At 41.0% G+C, this 21,528-nt stretch overlaps 1 long non-coding RNA gene across 2 annotated transcripts; it reads left to right on the forward strand.

Moving 5' to 3' along the window:
• The first annotated feature begins 17,831 nt into the window (after window positions 1–17,831).
• Window positions 17,832–21,116, forward strand: LOC128348685 (uncharacterized). 2 transcript variants are annotated; one of them, XR_008318260.1, is made up of 2 exons: window positions 17,832–18,142; window positions 20,862–21,116. It is a non-coding gene; the product is annotated as an uncharacterized LOC128348685 (long non-coding RNA). The 2 variants fall into 2 exon arrangements; XR_008318259.1 differs by having other exon boundaries at window positions 17,832–17,965.
• Window positions 21,117–21,528: the final 412 nt, after the last annotated feature.

Below are 21,528 nucleotides of genomic sequence, written 5' to 3' on the forward strand. Positions count from 1 at the left end.
GCAGATGGCCTCAGCAAGGCCCTGGGTCATGCCAGGCCTCACTGAGGCCATTTGTGCATGTACGGCGCTTTCCAAAATGGCCACTGCACCAATCTACGGAGGCCCAAACATGCCGAAGAACCAGCTGAAGCAGCTGGAGGGGGTGATAACGGAGGCCAGTGGTGGGAGGAGGAACCTCCACAGACACACACACACCCGTCACCTCAAGGACCTTCCCCAAAGCGCTAAAGGTAATTTAAAAAACACAACAAAACTTTTTTTTAAAGTGCAAAACACCCCCCCAGCGGACCAAAATGTGGGTGGGGAGATCGAGGGGGTGCCGGACTGAAATGGACCAATCAGGTTCAAACCAAACTCCAGTCAGACTCAAACCAAACTGGGCCAGCCAGTTCCGTGCACATCCCTACTTCTCAGGCCACCACACCAGGCTGTGTTCAGTACTTCAAGCCACCCCCAGAAGAGCTTTCTTGCCTAGTCTGATCTTCCCAGCCTTCCTCACCAATATAGGAAGCTGCTTCTACAGAGGAGGCAACTAAGCCCTCCAACCTTCTCACCCCTGCCTCTAACTGAGCCTTCCCTGAGGAACATAGGAACCTGCCATATACTGAGTGCCATATACTGAGGTTGCTGGTGCTAGAGTTGATGCCATCAGGGGCTGCATCCCCAACACTCTGTCCCCAAACACCATACTTCCTCAACCATGTTCTTTTCTCTTATCTGCTTCTCTGCACAGGGGCAAAGCCATTGAGCGAACGGGTTCAAAGAACGCCGCCATCCCTCAGAGGGCCACGCCTCACACCCCAGACACGCCCCCCACATCTGAGGTCAGATGCAGGGGGTGTGACAGCTTCCCAAATGGGGCCACACATCTCCATCTGGAAGCTAAACAGGTCAGCGCTGCATTCATAGCGCAGCCGGAGTGACTCTCCCTGCCGTTTAAAGGCAGGGAGAGCCACTCCTGGCCACGCTGCAAACACATTGCTGGCCGATTTAGCTCCCAAATGGGGCTGCGCAGCCCCGTTTGGGCGCTAAAACCACGCTCTTGCATCTGATGTCATATGCGAGAGGCATAACTAAATGCTCCCTGCATCTGACGTCAGAAGCAGAGGACGTGGCTAGGGGACCGCGGCAGAGGCAGAACCTGGGCTGCCACTGGCCTCCCTTTGTGCCTGTCTCTGCATATTTCTTGGATTCCTTCAGCATAAAGATTCTATTGTCCAGCTGAGCTTCTGTATCCATCAGATATATCATATTGATTCATGCAGCCTCTCATCTAATCGATGTGACTCCCACAGTGTCATCTTTTCACATAAGGACTTCTCTCGTGTGAGCCTTCTAGACCGCTGAGATAATTAACAGAGGCACTTCTCCACATGCCCCCAACTTATAAGGTATGTCTGGGAGAATGGCTGCCCAGGATAGGGTTTTTTCTCTATTGCATCTTAAGTACTTTTCTCCTGGGAGATGAAGGCCTGGCATTTTCTCTGCTCCTTTTTAAAGTGAGATCTGTCCTGCGCCCTTGAGTTTTCATTTGTATAAAAGATGTGTATCCAACATTCCTCCTGAAACAGGTCTCCAGTGGTGTTCACTACAAAATTTAGGACAATCTATTAAATAAAAACAATTTTAAAAATCAGACAAATAAATTAGAGTAAAAACTGGCAGCCAATGCATGAAGAACAAAAAGATCAATCAAATGCCTCAAAAGTCTGGGCAAAGGGGAAAGGTTTTTAATGGCACCTAAAACTAATGAATGGAGGTGCATGATGAAAAGAACCAGGAATGTCATTCTAAAGTCTGAGTGCCTCCACAAGAAAATACCCTGTTTTCCATGATCAACAATAGACCTTTGAGTGGTTAATGACCAATGGTTGTCGATGTGGTTTGGTAAATACATTGTTTTATATTGTGCTTTAGAGGAGATAACACTTGATTCTTTTTTTTAAATTCCATGATGCTGATGTTGCAGTTAACACTGCCTGTCTATGTACTTGCTCCTGCACCCCCATAATACCTGGAAGTCTTTCACATGGGTCTTTAAAGCCCTTTAACTCACATCTCCTCCAGAATGGAGGGGGTGTTTTCACATATCCACCAGAGTTACCCCAAAGTCCCTGTGAGTTATCGGGGAGCAGTTCACACACAATTCAGAGTTTTCACTGCATGTTAGAGTGTAGCCTGATTTATATCCAGGGGAAAAAATCCACTATTTGTGTCATTCTGGGGGACAACTTCAAGTTCACAGTAAAACCTCCCAGTAAACCCACAGTAAAGCCTGCTGTGTGTAAAGGTCCCTGATCAGTTTGTCCATATGTAGATTAACAAATTATCACAAAGATGTCTTTCTAGTCTTCTACCCTCTAAAAAAAGCCTTGCCTTCTAAAGGATTCCTTGAATTTCCCACTGCAAAAGAAGGAATGTAAAACATTAATAACAAGACACACACACATCAATGTAGCTGTGATATTTTATATTTTGAGAGAAGTTCAACTAATGGGTTATAGCATAACTATAAAGGTGTGTGAGGTACCTTATAGCAGGTGCTTTCACACTTTGTCACTAAGCCTTGTCAAGAAATACAGTTCAGAATTTCCTAATCTAATGAAACGTGTATTCACATACCTCCTTTTTCATTGTAAGATAATATTTTACATTTACTTAAAGACAGCCCACTGGGGAGACTATTCATTGGGAAAGTGAAATGCAGCAACATGGACCTAGGCATTGTACAGGAGGGTAGCTAAAGGGCACCCCAAAATTGGGATTCTTCCACTGGGCTTCAAGTGTATGTTAGACTAATTGGGGCATTCATTCATTCATTCATTCATTCATTCGATTTCTATACCACCCTTCCAAAAATGGCTCAGGGTGGTTTACACAGAGAAATAACAAACAAATAAACTAACATATAACAAATAACATTGATGCCAGAAAGGCCATGGTGTCAGCTGTCTAGCTTCTGGCCCAACCTGGACATGTTCAGAATCAAGAGGCATAGATAAGAAGACAATTTGTACCTCTCTTAATTGCATTCCTTTCTTCTTTAGAATAATCCACTGTACATTTTGAGAATTCTACTCATAAAGATACATCATGCATGTCATAATAAACTAACTATGATATGAATTTATATGGTGCTTTCCCCTAAGTTCTCAAAGTGTATTTTGAGGATTACCTTAGTAATAGTCACAACAGTCTTGCAAGGTAAGCTAATATTATTGTCCCCATATTAAAAATGGGAAGGCTGACACTGATAGTTTATCCCAGTTCAGGGGTTTACCTGGGAGACTGTTCCCATGGTAGAATATGGAATAATGTTATCTGCAGATAGATAGATAGATAGATAGATAGATAGATAGATAGATAGATAGATGCTGAGGGGGCACATTCCCTTTCTTAACCATGCTTACAATGTATACTGCTCCACAGGTAGTTCTTGTGGATGCCCATCTGTACAGAGGTTTGAATCATATGATTCCCCCCACCCACCCAAAAGAGGCAAAAGATCTCGTGATTTGGTCTTTTGAACATATGGAGTGCCTGTGTCAGATGTTACCTTATAAAACTGGTGGAGTTTCATTTGGAAACAGGTAGGAAGAGATCTTTGACCCAAGTAAGCATTTGAATTGTTTTTTCTAAGGCTGTGGTTGAAAGGAGAATTTCTTTGTATTCACAGCTCTCATTCTCCCAACCAAAAGCTAAAAAGCTGAATTAGCAAGGCTTCAGCATGTGTTGCATTGCAGGATATTTGTTCTTTCAGCCAAAGGTATCCTAAGGCCTTTGAAATGACAACCTGATATATGAGTTCTTGCTCATTGGGATTCCATTTACATCAAGGAGCTCATTCTCTGTAGTTGCCATTTTTTCTTCTTTTTCTTCTTTCTGCATTGCATATCACTCGCTTGAAGGGAAAAAATCCTGGCTAGAAATGAGCGGATATGTCAACGATGCAAAGCGCATATTAACTACAAACTAATATGCATTCCATCCTCAGTAAAGTAAAAACAAATGAGCATGTTAAATACTTTAGACGTGATAACACACAGTTCCCAGACTGGCAGAAAGATAATGAGTGAGCGAGGGGCAGGGGAAGAGAGAAGGAGGAACACCTGATACTTCTCAGAGGCTAATAAACTTCATGGCTTCGGCCAGTGTCTCCCGAGCATTAATGTCAGGTCTCAATTTCTCTATAAATAATGCTTCCTTGATTTTCATTCTTTGTAGGTTCTTTTCAATCCCCAAAATAGATATTTTAATGGCACCATTTGGCCTTCATGCTTAATCATCATATGCAATGACCAGGGTTTCATTCTCTTTGCACAATGCCTCATATCTGCTAGATGTTCTTTATATCTATCTTTCAATGACCTGCCAGATTCCCCAATATAGAATGTGCAACCTAAGCACTGAATTTTATATATTGTAGCTTTCTTTCCACAGTTTCCTTCCCCTATTCACAAATTTCACAATCTTGTGCATCATACCTCCTATCATACAATCTAGAGTTAACTAACAATTGTTTAAGTGTCATTGGTACTGTACAAACCACATTTAACTTAAATACTTGTCTTTTCTCTGGGTTTGCCATGTAAATCTATCAGTAATAAATGGTATTTTAAGTACCAGCAAACCCTTATTGAATCTAGCTCTTTTACAACTCTTTAAAATAGGCAATTCCTACCCATTCTTCCTAATTAGGTTTTCAGCTTTCTCTCTAGAGGTGTCCTTTTTGGCTGATTTTCTGTACCATTTGGTCTCTAAATGATTATTTCTTAATTTAATTTCCATATCTAGAAAAGAAAGCAACCTCCTCACTTATTTTTTCTGCTCATGAGTCTTATATACCCTCCCATTTTCAAATTCTCAAATATTTAATCTGCCTGCTTTTCAGTAGTAGTAATAATGATCAAATAATATATGTACCTTTTATACAGAATTTCATCAGAATTGATGCTCCTTCTCTCGATTTTATATATATATATATCCAGTAAAGATGCTAGTTTATTGCCCATTACTAGCCCCTCTCTTTGCACAGGGGCACTTGTGCACAGGTATACTTTCCATCAAATCTAAAGGCGTGACGTTGCAGGCATACAGTAATCATTGAATCAATATCATTAATCGAAAAACTGCATTTGTCAATGACATCACTACCCAAGGCCCACCTATCCCCTCATGACTCCATCACAAACATGACTCCATCACAAACAACAAATACAGGTTGACAATCTCACTATAAGGAAGGGGTGCTGGTCTCTTGATGCCTGGTGGGGAGAAGTAGGCCTTCAGCACTCAGGGCCTGTGGGAAGGGCTCAACACAACATAAAGCAACCACAGCTGAATGGGTAACAAGAAGGAAGGGGAATGGTGCTGTGGTGGCCTGGCCTATCCTCTCCCTTCCATGAGCGACATGCCAATTGCTCTGTTTATCAAGAGCAGTCCCCATTTTCTGCTCCCTCTCCTTGGTAAACCACTGACTCTGTTCTGTCTTGTTTAAATTTTGCTAGTGTGTTTTGCTTGAGCAGTCATTTTTCAACTTTCTGCTCCCAACCCTAGGGTGTCTATAGATTAAAACTCTGAGTGCTACCTACCAGCACATGCCTTTTAAAGTTCAATTAGCTCTAATGGACTTCGTTTTTCTTTAGTCAACAGCAGTTGGATTGCCTGCTCCCATAGATTAGGACCATGGCAGGGGTAGTGTTGAAGTCCCTACAACCCTCACTGTGGTCCTGATGAGGGGACCCAAACTGGCAGCTATTAACTAAAGAAAATCCAAACTTGTCATGACTCAGAACTCTGTTTGGCTCAGTAAGAGGAAGTTTCAGTGTGTGTGTGAGGGAAGGGTTGAGTCCATCCTCCCATTGTCCCTTCTTCATATAAAATTGCAGCCCCTCCTCTCCTCATGACTAAGGATGACTAACTTATTGAGAGTCCAACAAATCCCCTCAGTCATAATAGACGGGTGCTAGTGCATTATTGTATTTGTGTGAGGACAACACAGTGGAAGAGATTCTTCATTATATGCTATCTATGGCAATGTTCAGAATAAATTACAGACCCTTCTGTGATAGGTTCTGAAATAAGCTATCAAAGATTTCTGTGCTAGGTTATTATAATACTTATTACAATAACCTGTGATTGGAATTGCAATATTCTGTGAGCTGTATTGTAATATTTTGTGTTAGTTCAACCACCAGTAATAAGAATTTCAAGGAGGTTTTAGCCAGCTGCACATCTATAAACTAGTTGTTTTCAAACGTGAAAGAATTGTGTCTATGTCAACTTTTCTACCAATGAAGCCCTTGCATACCTGCCATGGAAGTCCTGTGCACATTAAGTTCAGACAGAACATTGACGATGCCCATTACTAGCACTATGTGAACTGTGAGAATAACCTAGAACAGAGGTTCCTAAACTTGAGTCCCTAGAAGCTGTTGTACTACAGATCCCAATATCCCCTTTGGCCAATGTGGCTTGGGATAATGTCCTACAACATCTGGGGACCCAAGGATGGGAACATACCGAGTTCCCAATCCCAGCATTTTTCCTAACACTCCCCTGCACCAGCTCATTGCTAAGCAAGATGAGTAATGGTAGGCAAGCTAAGCACCAGGCATATAGCTATAATTGAGTGAATGGGTTCAAAGAACCAGGGTCCCCCAGTTCCTGAAGGCCCCCCAGCTCCACTCCTTCCTATTTTCTTCATTATCTCTCTCACTCTGAGGAGCCTCCAGATAGAGAGGTGAACATGGCCTCCTCTCCCCTAGCTACACCCCTGCTAACCACAACAACTGTTTTCTCATGGAAGAACCTTTCACAAGTTTCTGAGGAGACCCAGGTTTCCCTGGAACACAGTTTGAAAAAACAAGGCTTTACTCTTTCATTGTTGACTTAGATTTGGTCTGCCTGTTTAGATACATTTGCAACTTAATACTTCCTCTTTGTCTTTTAGAGCGAGAGAATAAACATACTTTGAAGAGAACACATTGTGCTATAAATTATCCTCTTGTTAAATTTATGAGGATTGTTTTCGTCCTTTGTGAAGAAATTGAAAATTCCATCTCAATAGCAGCTCCTACATCTATCAACATAATCAGAGATGTGCTGTTCTAATGATCTGTTGGTATTCTGAAATGAGAACAGTGACCTTTGTGTTAATGAGTCAGTACGGAGAGCCTACTGAGAAGGAAAGTGTAGAACTTAATGGGACCTTAAATTGTGTACTTCCTTTTTTTAACACTTGAGGTAATATTTAATAAAAGTGTACACAACTTCAACAGCCTATTTGGGTTCAGCCCAATTTAACCGAAACAATGCCCAGTTCAGGCTGAATCGGGCCCAGATTGAACCAGATCAGGCCAATTTGGATAGGCCACTAAACTTTGCTTCAGTATGTGAGCTCCTGGGAACTGTAGTCTTTTCCGGGGCAACAGTCATGCCAACTGCCTTGCTGACAACATCTTTCAGAAGATAGAGGAATGCAGGGCTGTCCCTAGGGCATGGCAAGCAGAGTGACCGCCCTGGGCCCCACTCTTTTAACTCCCATTAGAATTAACTGGAAGGGGGCCCCGCACTGGCTGATTTGCCCCAGGCCCCGCACCCCACCAGGACTCTCTAAGGACAGCCCTGGAGGAATGAAAACAGTAATCAGTTACCCTTGACTTGATCCTAACCAAAAGAAATAGTCTGGAGACTACTGGGGAAAATGATAATGTCATGTGAGAATTCTTGATTTTATGGAAAGTACAGCTGACATAATCAAACATGTATCTTAGATTTCAGGGAGGTTGTTAAATAAGCTCTGAGAAGTGCTAGGTAGGATTCCACAGCTATATAAACTAAGGGGCAAAATAGTCCAAAATGGGTGCGAATTTCAGAAGGCAGAATTACTAAAGACACAGTAATAAATGATTCCATAAAACAGGAGTATCTAAAAAAGCCAATGTGGCTGCGCAAAAAGCTTAGTTATGAGCTTAATATAAAAAAAGGACATGTATAAAAAACAGAAGGAAGGTCAGGTTACCAACAACAACTACGGACACATAGCTCAAACTTATAGGGACAGTGACCGAAGTAAACATACAGTAAAAGAAGTACACACACATTTGCTGTATTGTAAAAACACTGTGAGGTTGTATATAGGGTGGTATATAAATACGACTAAATGAATGAATGAATGAATGATTTATTTATTTGTTTGTTTGTTTGTTTGAATTATTTGAATTATTTATTTAATTACTGCCAATGAGGCTGTGCAACCCTCAGGGACATATTTTCAGGGGGTCACAGAGCACTTCCTGTGGAAGAGATCAGCAAATATCACCCTGCTCCTCTTCACGCAACCATCCACCCTGCTTTACTCTGAAACACACCAATGTGTGTGTGTACTATTGGTGTGTTCCTTTGCTCACATGCACTTCATTAGTCAGGATTTCGACCAGTATCAAGCAAGCTAAATCTCAGAATTAGCTGAGGCTAGTGAGGGATGTTAAAAGCAACAGAAAGGGCTTTTTTGGTGTGCCCACTGCGGGTGACAAAAGAAAAGAAAAGGTGGAACTACTCAACTCCTTTCCCCACTCAGTACTGTCCCAACAGGGGGGCTGTGTGCAACTGCGAATCCACTAACGCAGTTTGAATTGTAAGGGATCAAGATTGCAAAGGTTTCCTGGGAACAGTACTATTCAATATTTTAATCAATGACTTAGATGAATGTGTGTGTCTGTGTGTGTGTGGGGGGGATGTTCTCATCAAATCTGCAGAGAGCACAAAACTGTAAGGTATAACCAACACCTCAGAAAACAAGAGCAAAATTTAAAATGATCTTGATAGAATGGAAAACTGGGTTGGAAATAACAAAAGGAAATTCAGCAGAGACAAATGTAACATTTTGCAATAAGAGAGAAAATCAAATAAATAGGTGTAGGACTGGGGGATATCTGACCTGCCACTAGTATATGTAAAAAGGATCTTGGGATTGTAAAAGATCACAATAAAATGAGTCAGCAGTGTCATGCAGCTGCAGAAAGGTCTAATGCAATTTTATAATAGAGCCATAGTTTCCCAATCGCAAGACGTAATAGTTGAACTTTATTCTGTGCTAGTCAGAGCTCATCCGCAGTCCTATGCCTACTTCTGGGTGCCACACTTTTAAAAAAGATTCCAGTGAACTGCAGTTGGTTCAGAGGTAGGCAACTAAGATAGTCCGGAATCTGGAAAACATGTTCTATGACAGTGATCGTCACTATTTTTCACAGCCACTTTGGCAAAGAATTTCAATGTGAGAGCCATTTTCCACTGTGCTGATCTCTGCACAGTAGTGCATTTTTCTTAGTGTTGGGAGAGCCTTTAAGATATGGCTCTCCCAGTGCTAGGGGAAAGAGATGGAGAAGGAAACAGAACCCTCTTATAAGAGCCCTAGGAGTAAAGTGCTGGGAAGGGCTACACATCCCAGTACTCCCCAGTGCTTGGCAAACAGTAGCACTGCACAGTGAAAATGGTTGTTTCTACATGGTACCTGGGGGACTATGCATGGTATTCAGCTTTGTCCAAAGCTTCTCACAGGCTCTTTAGTCAGGAGGATGCACTTAGGGTCAGCGGAAGCTGTCACTGGCCCCCAGAAGTTGAAATGAAGAACACTGGCCTATGAAGAAAGGTTGAAGGACCTGGATAGCCTGAAGAAGAGAAGTCTGGGCTAGGGATGTGCGAACCGGTTCAGATCCAAACTGGTCCGAACTGGTTCGGATTCTAACCGAACCAGGGGGTGGTTCGGACAAAACCAAAACCGAACCACCCCCTCCTGGTTCGGACCCGGTTCGGATCCGAACTGAACCAGGCAAACCGGTTTTGTGCACATCCCTAGTCTGGGCTGGAGACATTGCAACTTACCTGAAAAGCTGTCATGTAGAAGAGCTTGACTAACAAGCAGAAAGTTGACAGTTCGAATCCCTGCTGGTACTATATCGGGCAGCAGTGATATAGGAAGATGCTGAAAGGCATCGTCTCATACTGCCTGGGAGGAGGCAATGGTAAACCCCACCTGTATTCTGCCAAAGAAAACCACAGGGCTCTGTGGGCACCAGGAGTCGAAATCGACTTGACAGCACAATTTACTTACTTTAGAAGAGGGCAAAGATTTGTTTGCTGCTGCCCCAGAGGGCAGGACTACATCTAATGCACTTAATTTATAGGAGGCAAGGTTTTGGTTGAACATGAGGATAAACATCTTAATGTTCCACAGTGTTCCACAATAGAACCAATTACCTAGGGGAATGGTGGGCTCTCCCTCTCTGGAGGTCTTCAAGCAAAGGCCATTTAATTACTCAAAGCAGTCCCATTGAAATTAAAATGACAAATTAGGCATTGCCTAACTTGCTGTTTTTAATTTTAGTGAGACCACTTTGAGCAATTTTCCTCATCATGTCAGCCATTATTGATAATGTGTGCAAATACGTTTTTCTCTGCTAGTGGTTCCAGAAGCCAGGCATTCTTTTCAGTCATTGGAGCTGGGAAAGAGGAGTCCACCCCAGAATCTTGACAATTCCTCTCCAGTGCAACCTCCACATCTCACATGGGATGGCTTTTCCTCTCCACATCTCACGTAGGATAATGGCTCAGTCAACTGAAAAGGGTTTGAAAAAGCAGGTTGAAAAGCAGCACCACAGTAGACAGCCCTCAACTCTCTCCAAGGAACACTTGAAGCTGTCTTCCCCAATCATCGCACAGCTCCGTCCTCACCTCATGCAGCTACGCATTGACTTCAACCCCACATTTACGATATGGAGATAATCTAACTCATTACTTCTAACAAGTGTCATGAGGATGACTGAGATGATGTGTGTGAAAATTCAAACATTGCAGTCCTTAGCCCATTACAGACAGCAAGGATCTTATTGAATTTAATATCACTAGGTTACACTCAATACACAATATATAAATGCCAAGCATTTTTAATTTCCATGTATAGAATTTTCTTGTATCTGATTAGTATGACCTTGAGGTTTACAAAATATTTCCGATTCTGATTAATGTTCATGGTAAAATGTCCTCAACTGTGGTGTTTTTTCCTGTTGCTCTCTATTGTGATTTAAGTAGAACTACTGTCGCATTATGATAATTCAACTTACTTCCAAGTCATTAAAACACTCCAGATAATGACAGATGATGTTGTTTATACAGGCATTGCCAGCATCAGCTACATATCTATATTATGTTCATGGCTCTTCCAAACTATTAGGATATTTTCTTTTCTGGGTGTGGGGGATCTGTTTTTCTTGTATAAATAATATAGATAATTGTAACACTTTCCCAAGTTTCTGATGTGATTTTATTTTAAATGTAATAAAAATTCAAAGTAATTACCATCCCCTGTGCTGTGCAGATGGTGGTGTTCTAATAACTGCTGGTGATTTGCCTTTTAAGGCCTTAGATACAGGTAGAGTTCAAAAAGGCACTGTCAACAAGCAAAGACTGGTGTTAGATGTAGTGATACTCAGGTCAGACACAGAACAGAGAAGATGCAATTAATAACAATGGCTTACTCATGAAAGTATTTTCATTTTTAATTATGTGTCTTTCATCTTGTTATGCTCATCTAATTAAACCTTTTAAAAGTTAATTTAAGGAGGTATGATTGGCATAATCAGAGCTTGAAATATATCATTCCTCTCAGCAAAAAGAAGCGTGAACATCATTCAAAGAATGGTCTTCATACTTTCCCCCCATGGAATGCAGATGTTGCTTGTCTATATAAAGCAAGATATTCAGGCCTTTAAAAAAAAATTTAAAAATGAAGGACAAATAACCAGCATCCTCAAAATCCTATTATCCATCACAGCAAGTTAAAGGAATATTTTACTATGCTATGCATTCAAGATGGAAAATGGTTTTAGTGTCCATCATGAGTACAGCTAATGAAAGGATGGAAAAGCTGGGTTTTTAGCTGAGGTCTGGTGCTACACATGCATATCTCTTTCTGTACATACGCATCATAGGATAAACTGAACTTGCAATTAAAGGAAAATTGAATCCAGGTTTGAAGACCATTTTGCTACGAAACAAAGTCCCTATGACTAAAAGTCTTTTCTCCTTTCCGTTTGTCTGGAATCCTTCTTCAAGGTTTTAATTCTTTAAAAGTTGCCTTGGATTTGAGTTCACACATTTGTATGTAGATTTCTTTTCAGATATATCTATTGTATTATGCTTCTGGATATGAAGCCTCTGACGTTGATTGGCTGAGCTGGTGTATGAAACACAATGTTATCCATGAGCCGTCAAGCTAGTCAAGGAATAAAGCTCTCAGAAGGTTTGTAATCCACCTTCTATATAGGAAGGAACAGTTGTAGAGATGGGTGAACTTTCCGGAGCCTGCCTCAGATTATCCCAGAAATAATCCAATTTCTTCCCCCTAAAATCAGCAAGGAATTGGATGATTTTCCATGCTAACCTGAGAAGATTTGGAAAATTATTCACCCTCTGTTCACTAGCCTCCCTATCAGACAGCTTCCATTTTTTAGTATTTTTGGTGGTGGCAATAGGAGGAGCAGCAGCAGAAATGTCATGTGGGAAAGGGAAAATCTTTCTCCTCTCCCACCATCCTGGTCATCATACAAAGCCGTGTACATTGCTGCACAAGGAGGCAATTTTTGCAGGATGCCACAGCAAATTCATAGTAATACATGAGCCCTGTTCACATGTTATGTTCCAACATTCATACAATCTGTGTATGCAGATACAGATATTCACATTGGGGGATACCCCATGAGATGGATGCTCTTGGTGTCCAGCTTTTGTGTGCACTTGGGTGCAAGCCGCCTGAGTGAACACAGGATCCCAGCACCGGGGTTAAGGGTGCATTTGCACCCTTAACCTTGGCTAAAGACAGGGCTTCAGAGTCAGGTCAGGCTGGGTGACAGCACCGGGATCCACATGGATCCCAGTACTCCACATGAGCAGCCTAGCCAGGCTAGGCTGCCCTAGCCTGAGATAGGCTACGCATGAGAACAACCTTAATGGCTGGACAGGGCCTTGGAGTCTTCCCAAGAGTTACTGTGTTGCAATGATTAGCGATAGGGATAGCTTTGAGAGGCATATTGAGCAGAAGTCCAAGAAAGACCTAGGAAAGCTGAGCAGCAGGAATCCAGTGGCAAAATAACAGAAAGAATGGTGCAATGATCTGAACAACAGGAACCTGAAAAAGTCGTTGGTGGAGGAGGGGGGAAGAGGCATGACAAATAGGGCAGCGGACACAGGATATTGATATAAGAAGGACATCAATGAAATCTCACCGTACTTAAGGTCAGGAAGAGCTTTATAGAGTGGAGACAAGTATGCTAGAGTGGCTGGCCAAAAGATGGGCCTATGGGAGAAAATGGGATAAAGTAGGCAGTGTCTGAAAAATAAAGGCCTGGGGGATCAGTGAGTGCTCGGGACTTGAAGAAAGAAGGTGCAGAGGAAAGAGAAGGGCTGGTCCAAAGCCTAATTTTGAACAGAGGGACAGGAAGGAAATGTAATAAGATGCACTGGATTTCAGAAGAGGAAACTTCTCAAAAATGAGAGGACGTAAAAAGGAAGATGAAAGGGAAGTCAGGAGGGTCAAATCACTCCAGAAAACATGGAACTTATTATAAACTGCAATAATAGAAGCTCAGTTGGAATTTATACCAAGGAGGAGGAAAGATACCACCATGTTCAGGAGAATGCCAGCATGGCTAACAAGTAGAATCAGGAAAACCATAAACGGGAAGAAGACTTCCTTCAGAAAATGGAGGTCCTGCCCAAATGAAGAGAACAGAAAAGAACATAAACTCTGTCAAAGGAAAAGCAAGGAGACAATAAGGGGTACAAAAAGAGGGTTTGAGGAGCATATAGCTAGAAGTGCAGGGGTGTATCTAGGGTGGGGCAGGCAGGGCACGTGCCCCGGGTGCCACTTGAAGGGGGGCGCCATTTCTTAAAATTAAAAAAATGGCCACCAAAAACAAAATGGCCACCATGCATGCTCAAATGGCTTCTAAGAGGCCCTAGGCCATGCCAAGCCTCGCAGAGGCCATTTGAGCATGCACAGTGGCCATTTTGTTTTCTGAGGCCATTAAAAAAAATTTTAAATGGCCACTGCATGTGCTCAAATGGTCCCCATGAGGCCCTTCCCAGGCCTCACAGAGGCCATTTGAGCATGCATTGCAGCTTCCAAAATGGCCACCAAGCCAATCTTTGCAGTCCCGAACAGGCCCGAAAATCAGCCCGGGACAGGCTGTGGCGGTGAATTAAGAGGCCAGCGGGGGGGGGGGAGGGGGAATGGTGAGTTCGTCTTTGAATCAGTGTGAAATCTTTAGTATAAGGCCCACTGGGAGTTTCTTGCTCTCTTTCTCTCATTTTTACTGTCTTTCTGAAATACTAGAATATATTCCAAGTGGTGACACAGTTTACTCTGCATATCCTTTAATTATTTTCAGAGTATCTGGGAAAAGTCAAATTCTCCATTTATTTTTAAAACTTATGTAATAGTGATGCTACAATGCAGAGTAGAGAATTAGACAGGCACTTCAGTTTAGTTTTCCAAGTATACTTCCACATAGTATTTGGGTATTTCATGAGCCCCAACATACTGAAATTTGTAGTTTCCCAGCATTTTTTGGTCTGGCTACATCCACTGCTAAATAGTTTTTGAAATGTTAAAAGAATAACGAGCTTGACTTGTATTTTTTAGCTGATATTATGGTAAAGTTATCTGAAAGATGGGTGTCAGATGTTTGGACAGGGGGTGCAATTTCAGTGCTTGCCCTAGGCGCTATTTTCCCTAGATACGCCTCTGTAGAAGTGTCAAGGGAAATTACCAAAAAAATTATTTAAATATATTAGAAGCAGAAAATCTGCCAGGGAAGCAGTTGGACCCTTAGATTATGAGGGCATGGAAGGGATTATTAAGGAGGACAAAGAGATTGCAGAGAAGCTGAATGAGTTCTTTGTATCTGTCTTCACAGCAGAGAATACTGACCATATACCCTCTCCAGAACTGAGCTTCTCAGGCTTGGAGGCTGAAGAATTGGGCCAATTTGAAGTGATGAGAGAGGATTTTCTAAACTAAAAACTAAAAACTAACAAATGGCCAGGGTCAGATGGTATCTACCCAAGAGTTCTGAAGGAAGTCAAATGTGAAATTGCTGATCTCCTAGCAAAAATATATGACATCTCTACAATCAGGGTCTGTACCAGAGGACTGGAAAGTAGTTAATGTAACTCAGTTTTTCAAGATGGGAAATGGGATCTGGGGGGATCCAGGAAATTACAGGCCAGTTAGCTTAACTTCTGTGCTGAGTAAATTGATGGAAAGCATACTGAAGGACAAAACTGTCCTTTCACAACTCAAAGCCATGCATTTTCTGACCGCTTCAGATAGATTCCCAGCACTTCTTAAGAATGATTGTAGGGGAAAATAACATAGTGGACTCAGGATAACACACTGGCTGAAATCCTGACTAACGCAACAAGGATGCAATGGTTATTTGTGCTCATAACAGGAAGTTACTCTTAATGCAGCCAGCAGCTTCCCCACAATTTCTGTGTAAGGAAGGGGAGCAACTTTCAGCAATCTTCTCTGCCTTTGGAAGTGTCCTGTGCCTTTTAAAAATATGTTCCTGAGGGCTGTACGATCCACAGGGACATATTTTTGGAAGGCACAGAGCACTTCTGAAGGCAGAAAAGACTGCAGAAAATCACACACATGTCCCACATTACTTGGGCAGAGTGGCAGTGGGAAGGCTCTCAGTAGTACAAATGTGTCTCCCTAGCATGTCAGGATGTAAGCCATCATATATAACATGACTATTCTTTTTTTTTTTAAAAAAAGGTATGTGTTTTAATGTATTGTTTTTAAATACATATTTGCTGTGAGCTTCCTTGGGATCAACTGATGAAAGGTGAACAAAAACCAAAACAAAAAACACAACTCCAAAATATATCTATGACTTGGAAATGATATTGAACTCACCACCAATATAGTGCAGCCTTCCTCTCACTTTGGGGAATTTTGAATATTTCTTGTGATGATTCCATCACAGTCTCAGGAGACTCAAAAGATGAATAGGTGTGTGGGTTGGAGATTGCTTGTGCAGTTCCTAATAATTTATTTCTTGTCACTCTTATGTCTCAAAGATTTGCAGCGAAGTCCCACTTGGTATTCCTGAGCCCTGTCTTGGGTCCTGAACCCTGCCCTCAATTATGGTACCCATCCACCAGTATTTTTCTTTCATTTTCTGTGAATGTCACATACCTCTGTTCCATGCATATTATCCAGCAACAGAATACAGCATTTTCTTTTCCCATGGGTGGGTAGATGAATGACATTTTTATGATTTAATGGAAAATCACAACAGTAGACTTAAAACAATAAAAGAAATGGCTCCAGTACAATATACCCACTATAATCAACCTTGTACATAAGCACAATCAGAGATGGATTTCATTACAAGATGCAGCACGGCTGGAGACAGATTTCATTACAGAGTTAAAGGGAAAGAAAGGTAAGTCAGGAAGGAAAACAACTTTTGTGTACCTCAAGGAAACTTCTCCTCAAAAGAATGAAGATGGTCATGTGAGAGAGGCTGACTGTATGGTTGCTTTCCATATCAGTACTGCCTTTACTTGAGTATAATGTGCATAGAAAGGAGCCACATTGCTCATTTCTCCCACACAGTCTCAATGTTCTAACCTTGAGCACTAACCAATGTTCTAACTATAGAACAAAGCCATACGGGAGCAGCAACAATGCCACCCCTGTAACAAACATCAGTTCAAGGATATACTGTAGCTACAGATACAGATATATTTTAATCCATAGCTCATTAGCTTGAGGACAGGTGTATAAGAATAGCTGATTTCTATTCTGTAAAATAATAGAATCCAATCAGGTTAAAAAAATTTAAAATAGAAGATTGCCTTCTTGGTTATGACCCCACCGCTTATTAAGATTGTCAAAGGAGGTTCATCTGAATATGTCACCAGAAGGGATGTACACAAATCAAATTTTTTTCAATTCAATTTGTAGCCAATCCGATTTGTTTTGGGTCCAAATCTGGCCAGCTAGCACAGTGGTGATTTGTTGTCCACAAATCTCCCGAAACAGGTAGATTTGGGTACAAATTGTTTTGTACCCAAATCAATTCACACAAATTGTTTTGTACCCAAGTTATTATGATTATTTTTACATTTATATCCTGCTCTCCCTCCAAGGAGCCCAGAGCAGTGTACTACATACTTAGGTTTCTCCTCACAACAACCCTGTGAAGTAGGTTAGGCTGAGAGAGAAGTGACTGGCCCAGAGTCACCCAGCTAGTATCATGGCTGAATGGGGATTTGAACTCGGGTCTCCCCGGTCCTAGTCCAGCACTCTAACCACTACACCACGCAATTCACAGGCAGTGATCCCCTCAACAGCAAGAAGGGAGTGAAGAAAAATTCTGTTCTTTTTTCCTCAGTCAGGAAAGCAGGAACAAAAAGCAGAGAATCCACTGCAGGCAGCAAGCAAGGCAAGGCAAAGCTCCTCTGGTGCGCACGCGCGCTCTCTCTCCTCCCATGAGGCAGAAAGGCAGAATGGTGGCTGGCTGCCTCTTTAAGTACATTTGAAATTCCCTCCTTCGAACTCCCCCCACCCTTGTCCTTTCTTTGACCCTTACCCTAGCCAATGCAGGGTCAGTCAAACATGGCAACACAAGCTTTGAATGGAAACAAGCCAATCTGGAACCAGGGGGGAATCGCCAGCCAATCATTGCACACTGTAAGTCACTAACTGAAGCTTGGGAAGGGGGATTTTCAAAATATTTTCCTAACACAAAATGGAGATGAAAGAGAGATTGCCACAAAATTGAGGTCTGAATCTACAAATTTTTCAAGTCCAAAATCTGGGAGATTTATTTTGGACCCGAATCTGGCTAGCTAGCACAAGGGTGATTTGTCCACAAATCACCCAAAACAGGTAGATTTGGATACAAATCGTTTTGTACCCATATCAGTCCACACATTCTTAGTCACCCGTTCACTTAGTGGCAACTCAGAGGTGAGCCTTCCCTATAGTTGCCGAGGGCTGTCAAACACACCTCCTGTTGAAATCAGAGCAGCTCCATCCTCAATGGTTTTTATGAAACATGAAGATGTACCTGCTCAGCCAGGCCTTTATTTGAATTTTTACTGTTTTATTGTTTAAAGTGGTTTTAAATGAATTCTGTATATGTTTTGATGTTTGTTTTAATTTGTTTGTTAACTGGCTTAAGACTTTTGTAGTAGGCAGTTTACAAATGTGATAGGTAGATACTGTAGATAGATAGATAGATAGATAGAGAGATAGAGAGATAGATAGATGCTTTGTCACAGTGTGGCTGACATACCATGCAATGCTCCACATGCAGTTGGAGTGCAATGTGGACACTGCTACGTCTTCCTTGCAAAAGTGCAATGTACACTAATGCTGAAATTGCACAGGTAGAAATGTGCAATCTCGTGGCCATTGGAAATTATGGCTGTTTGGTCATGCAAGTCCCCTTATTAAGGGGATAATATTAAGGCAAGTATAATAAAGATGATGGAACTGATCTTCCCAGTAATTTTTTATATTACCAGGCTATAGAAATGTGTTCTATTTCTGATTTGTTAAATTTGGTTACAGTTACGTTAGCTTTGAGATAGTAATGGTACCATTTTACAGTTTGCTATGGTCTAATAAGAAGAGGGAAGTCGAAGGTGAAAATTGGAATTTAATAAATTGATCAATTTTGTCAATTTAGTATAAATATAAAAAACAGCTTTGTCCATGATCATATATGTTTAAAACTATATTTTATAATGACATATTTTCTTCACCAGAATTACTAAGGAACATCACTCTTTGGACTAAGTATCAGTTATTTAAGATTTCAGTCTTAGTGAATAAAGATGGGTCACTATTATATTATTTAGAGATATTAAAAAGACCAATGGAGAAAGATGAGTGCTTTCAATACATTCAGATCAGAAACATTTTGCTGATGTTATTACAGAAATATGAGATTATAGGAGGTAACAAACTTGTGGCAGACTTACTAATTACTCATTTGAAGGTTTTGACAGATAGTGGTATAATTATTGTTCAGTTTGGAAAAGGAATGGCCAAACTATTATTATAAATAGGAGAAAGATCTGGGAGAGTTCATTTCCCAAGGAAAATGTTCATGGTTACTGAAAAGTGTGACAAAGCACTTAGGTAATGTTACCCTTAAAAGAAAGTTTCCTGAAGCTACAGTATTGTAGGTAGTTAACCCCTGTGCAGTTGTCATATATTTAAGTCTCATCAAGATAACTGCTGGAAATGTCATAGTCCTCAAGTTGGTATTGACCATTTGTTTTAAATGTCACCTTTTATTATGGAGTTCAGTTCAGGTTGAACGTTTTGGATTTTATAAAGGAGACTATGGGATATGTTTTAATATACAATTCAAAAATATTCCTGCTTGGTTATGTGGCTGGTATTTTATTTTGTCCAGACAGCAGCAGCAGGACTTTCTATTTCATCTTATAAGAAATCCCCACATCCACCCTTAGATTCTTGGATGGCATAGATATATTTGGAACTTCATGTATATATTTGGAACGTCACATTAACTTATAAAATTAAACTTTAGAATATCATAATTGAATTAAAAAGCAGACTAATTTGTACAATGATGGATTTTATTATTTTTTGTAACTGAAAATTTAATGATTATGTTCTCCTTACTCTTTGGTTTCTTTGTTGTGATTGGATTGCACTGTAGGTTTTTTAATATTTGTAATAAGTCACTGTCAAAATATGAAAAGAAATGAGACTGAAATACTGAATTTAGAGGTACAGTAATTACTTGGTATGTAGCAACAAATAGACAACAGTACATGGGTAAAAATTGCTCACTTCTGTTAAAGCTGATACCAGAAATATAATTCTATTCTGAAGCAAATAAATTACAGCCAAGCTTCCCATCAGTTTGCTGACAGAATATTAATAAGTTCTTCCCCCAAGCCCCTGTCAGCCTATTCCAAGTAATCATTTATTTTAAAAGTTTGACAGAATAGGCACTTAACAGTGAGAATCTATGGGAAAATGCATAGAGCATTTGGATTCATTCTCTCTCTCTCTCTCTCTCTCTCTCTCTCATACACACACACACACACACACACACGGTTGATATAGAACATTTACCACCTGTCTCATGTCCAATCATAAACTAGCTTCCATAAGCTATTAATTCTCCTCTTGGTTACAGAGGCTGTTTTTCCTGAGAGGTGACATGCCCAGGCTGTATTATCAAGTCACCTAAAAGTATAAAAGGTGCTGTGATTGCTTAATAAAGAAACAATCAGATAAGTTGCAGAAGAACATATGAGAGGACATTTTGACTCATATTGCCGTGCAAAGGAACACAAAGAAACAATTATTTTCAGCATAAAGTATTTCCTTTTGACCTCTGAGTTATGTTATATTCATCTTCATATTGGGATCCAGACCATAAGAGCAAACTGCACCAGCATGAAAGATTTCAAAACCTTAATATTAAAATGCATATTTACTGACCACCAGAACATATGATTTCAAATTAAGATGCCACAACCATGTATACAGATTAACTCTGCAGTGCCTTTTCGAATCCCTGCTGGTATGTTTCTCAGACTATGGGAAACACCTATATTGGGCAGCAGCGATACAGAAAGATGCTGAAAGCCATCATCTCATACTGCGTGGGAGGAGGCAATGGTAAACCCCTCCTGTATTCTACCAAAGAAAACCACAGGGCTCTGTGGGTTCCAGGAGTCAAAACTTGATGGCACACTTTACCTTTATGTTCTCCAATGATTGCTTTTGGCAGATGCCAGCTGGTGCTGAAGGAGTGAATCATTCCAGGACCTCAGAGTGAAGATCTACCTACCTCCTGGACACAGCTGTAGAGACACCATCACAACAACACCTGGAATTCAACTCTGGTCCCCATCCAGTCTACCTATCTCTGCAACAACTCTTCATCAAATAACTCTTTAGCAAGTGGCTGCTTGTAGAAGGCATTCCCCTTTTTTCTTTTGTTGCATAATAGAGTTTCATGCCTATAAAATGCCATTTTCATTTATTTTGGTTTATTTCATTGTTCAAGCTATTTAATCACAGTTTAGATTGTGAGTTTTGGGAAGCTTGGCTCTGAGTCCATTTGATAGTGTGGGATATAAATCTATTAAACAAATGCCTCTTACATACCTAGTTCCTGAACTGCAATGCTGTTCACAAGCTCAGCATTCCATGTTATGAAATTTCCAGTCTTGTACCAAAGCAATATTGAATTATTGCTGTAGTGGGCAAGCTCTGTGCATTTTACAGATGTGTCAGGCAGAAGTCTGTTTGTGTCTATTCGGTGTGTATATAGCAAGTATTTGGTATATTCAGTGTGTATATAGCATGTATTTGGTGCAACTGGCAGGGGCGTATCTAGGGTGGGGCAGGCAGGGCACATGCCCCGGGCGCCACTTGAAAGGGGAGCGCCATTT

Source organism: Hemicordylus capensis, chromosome 3, assembly GCF_027244095.1.
Source record: "Hemicordylus capensis ecotype Gifberg chromosome 3, rHemCap1.1.pri, whole genome shotgun sequence".
Lineage (NCBI taxonomy): Eukaryota > Metazoa > Chordata > Lepidosauria > Squamata > Cordylidae > Hemicordylus > Hemicordylus capensis.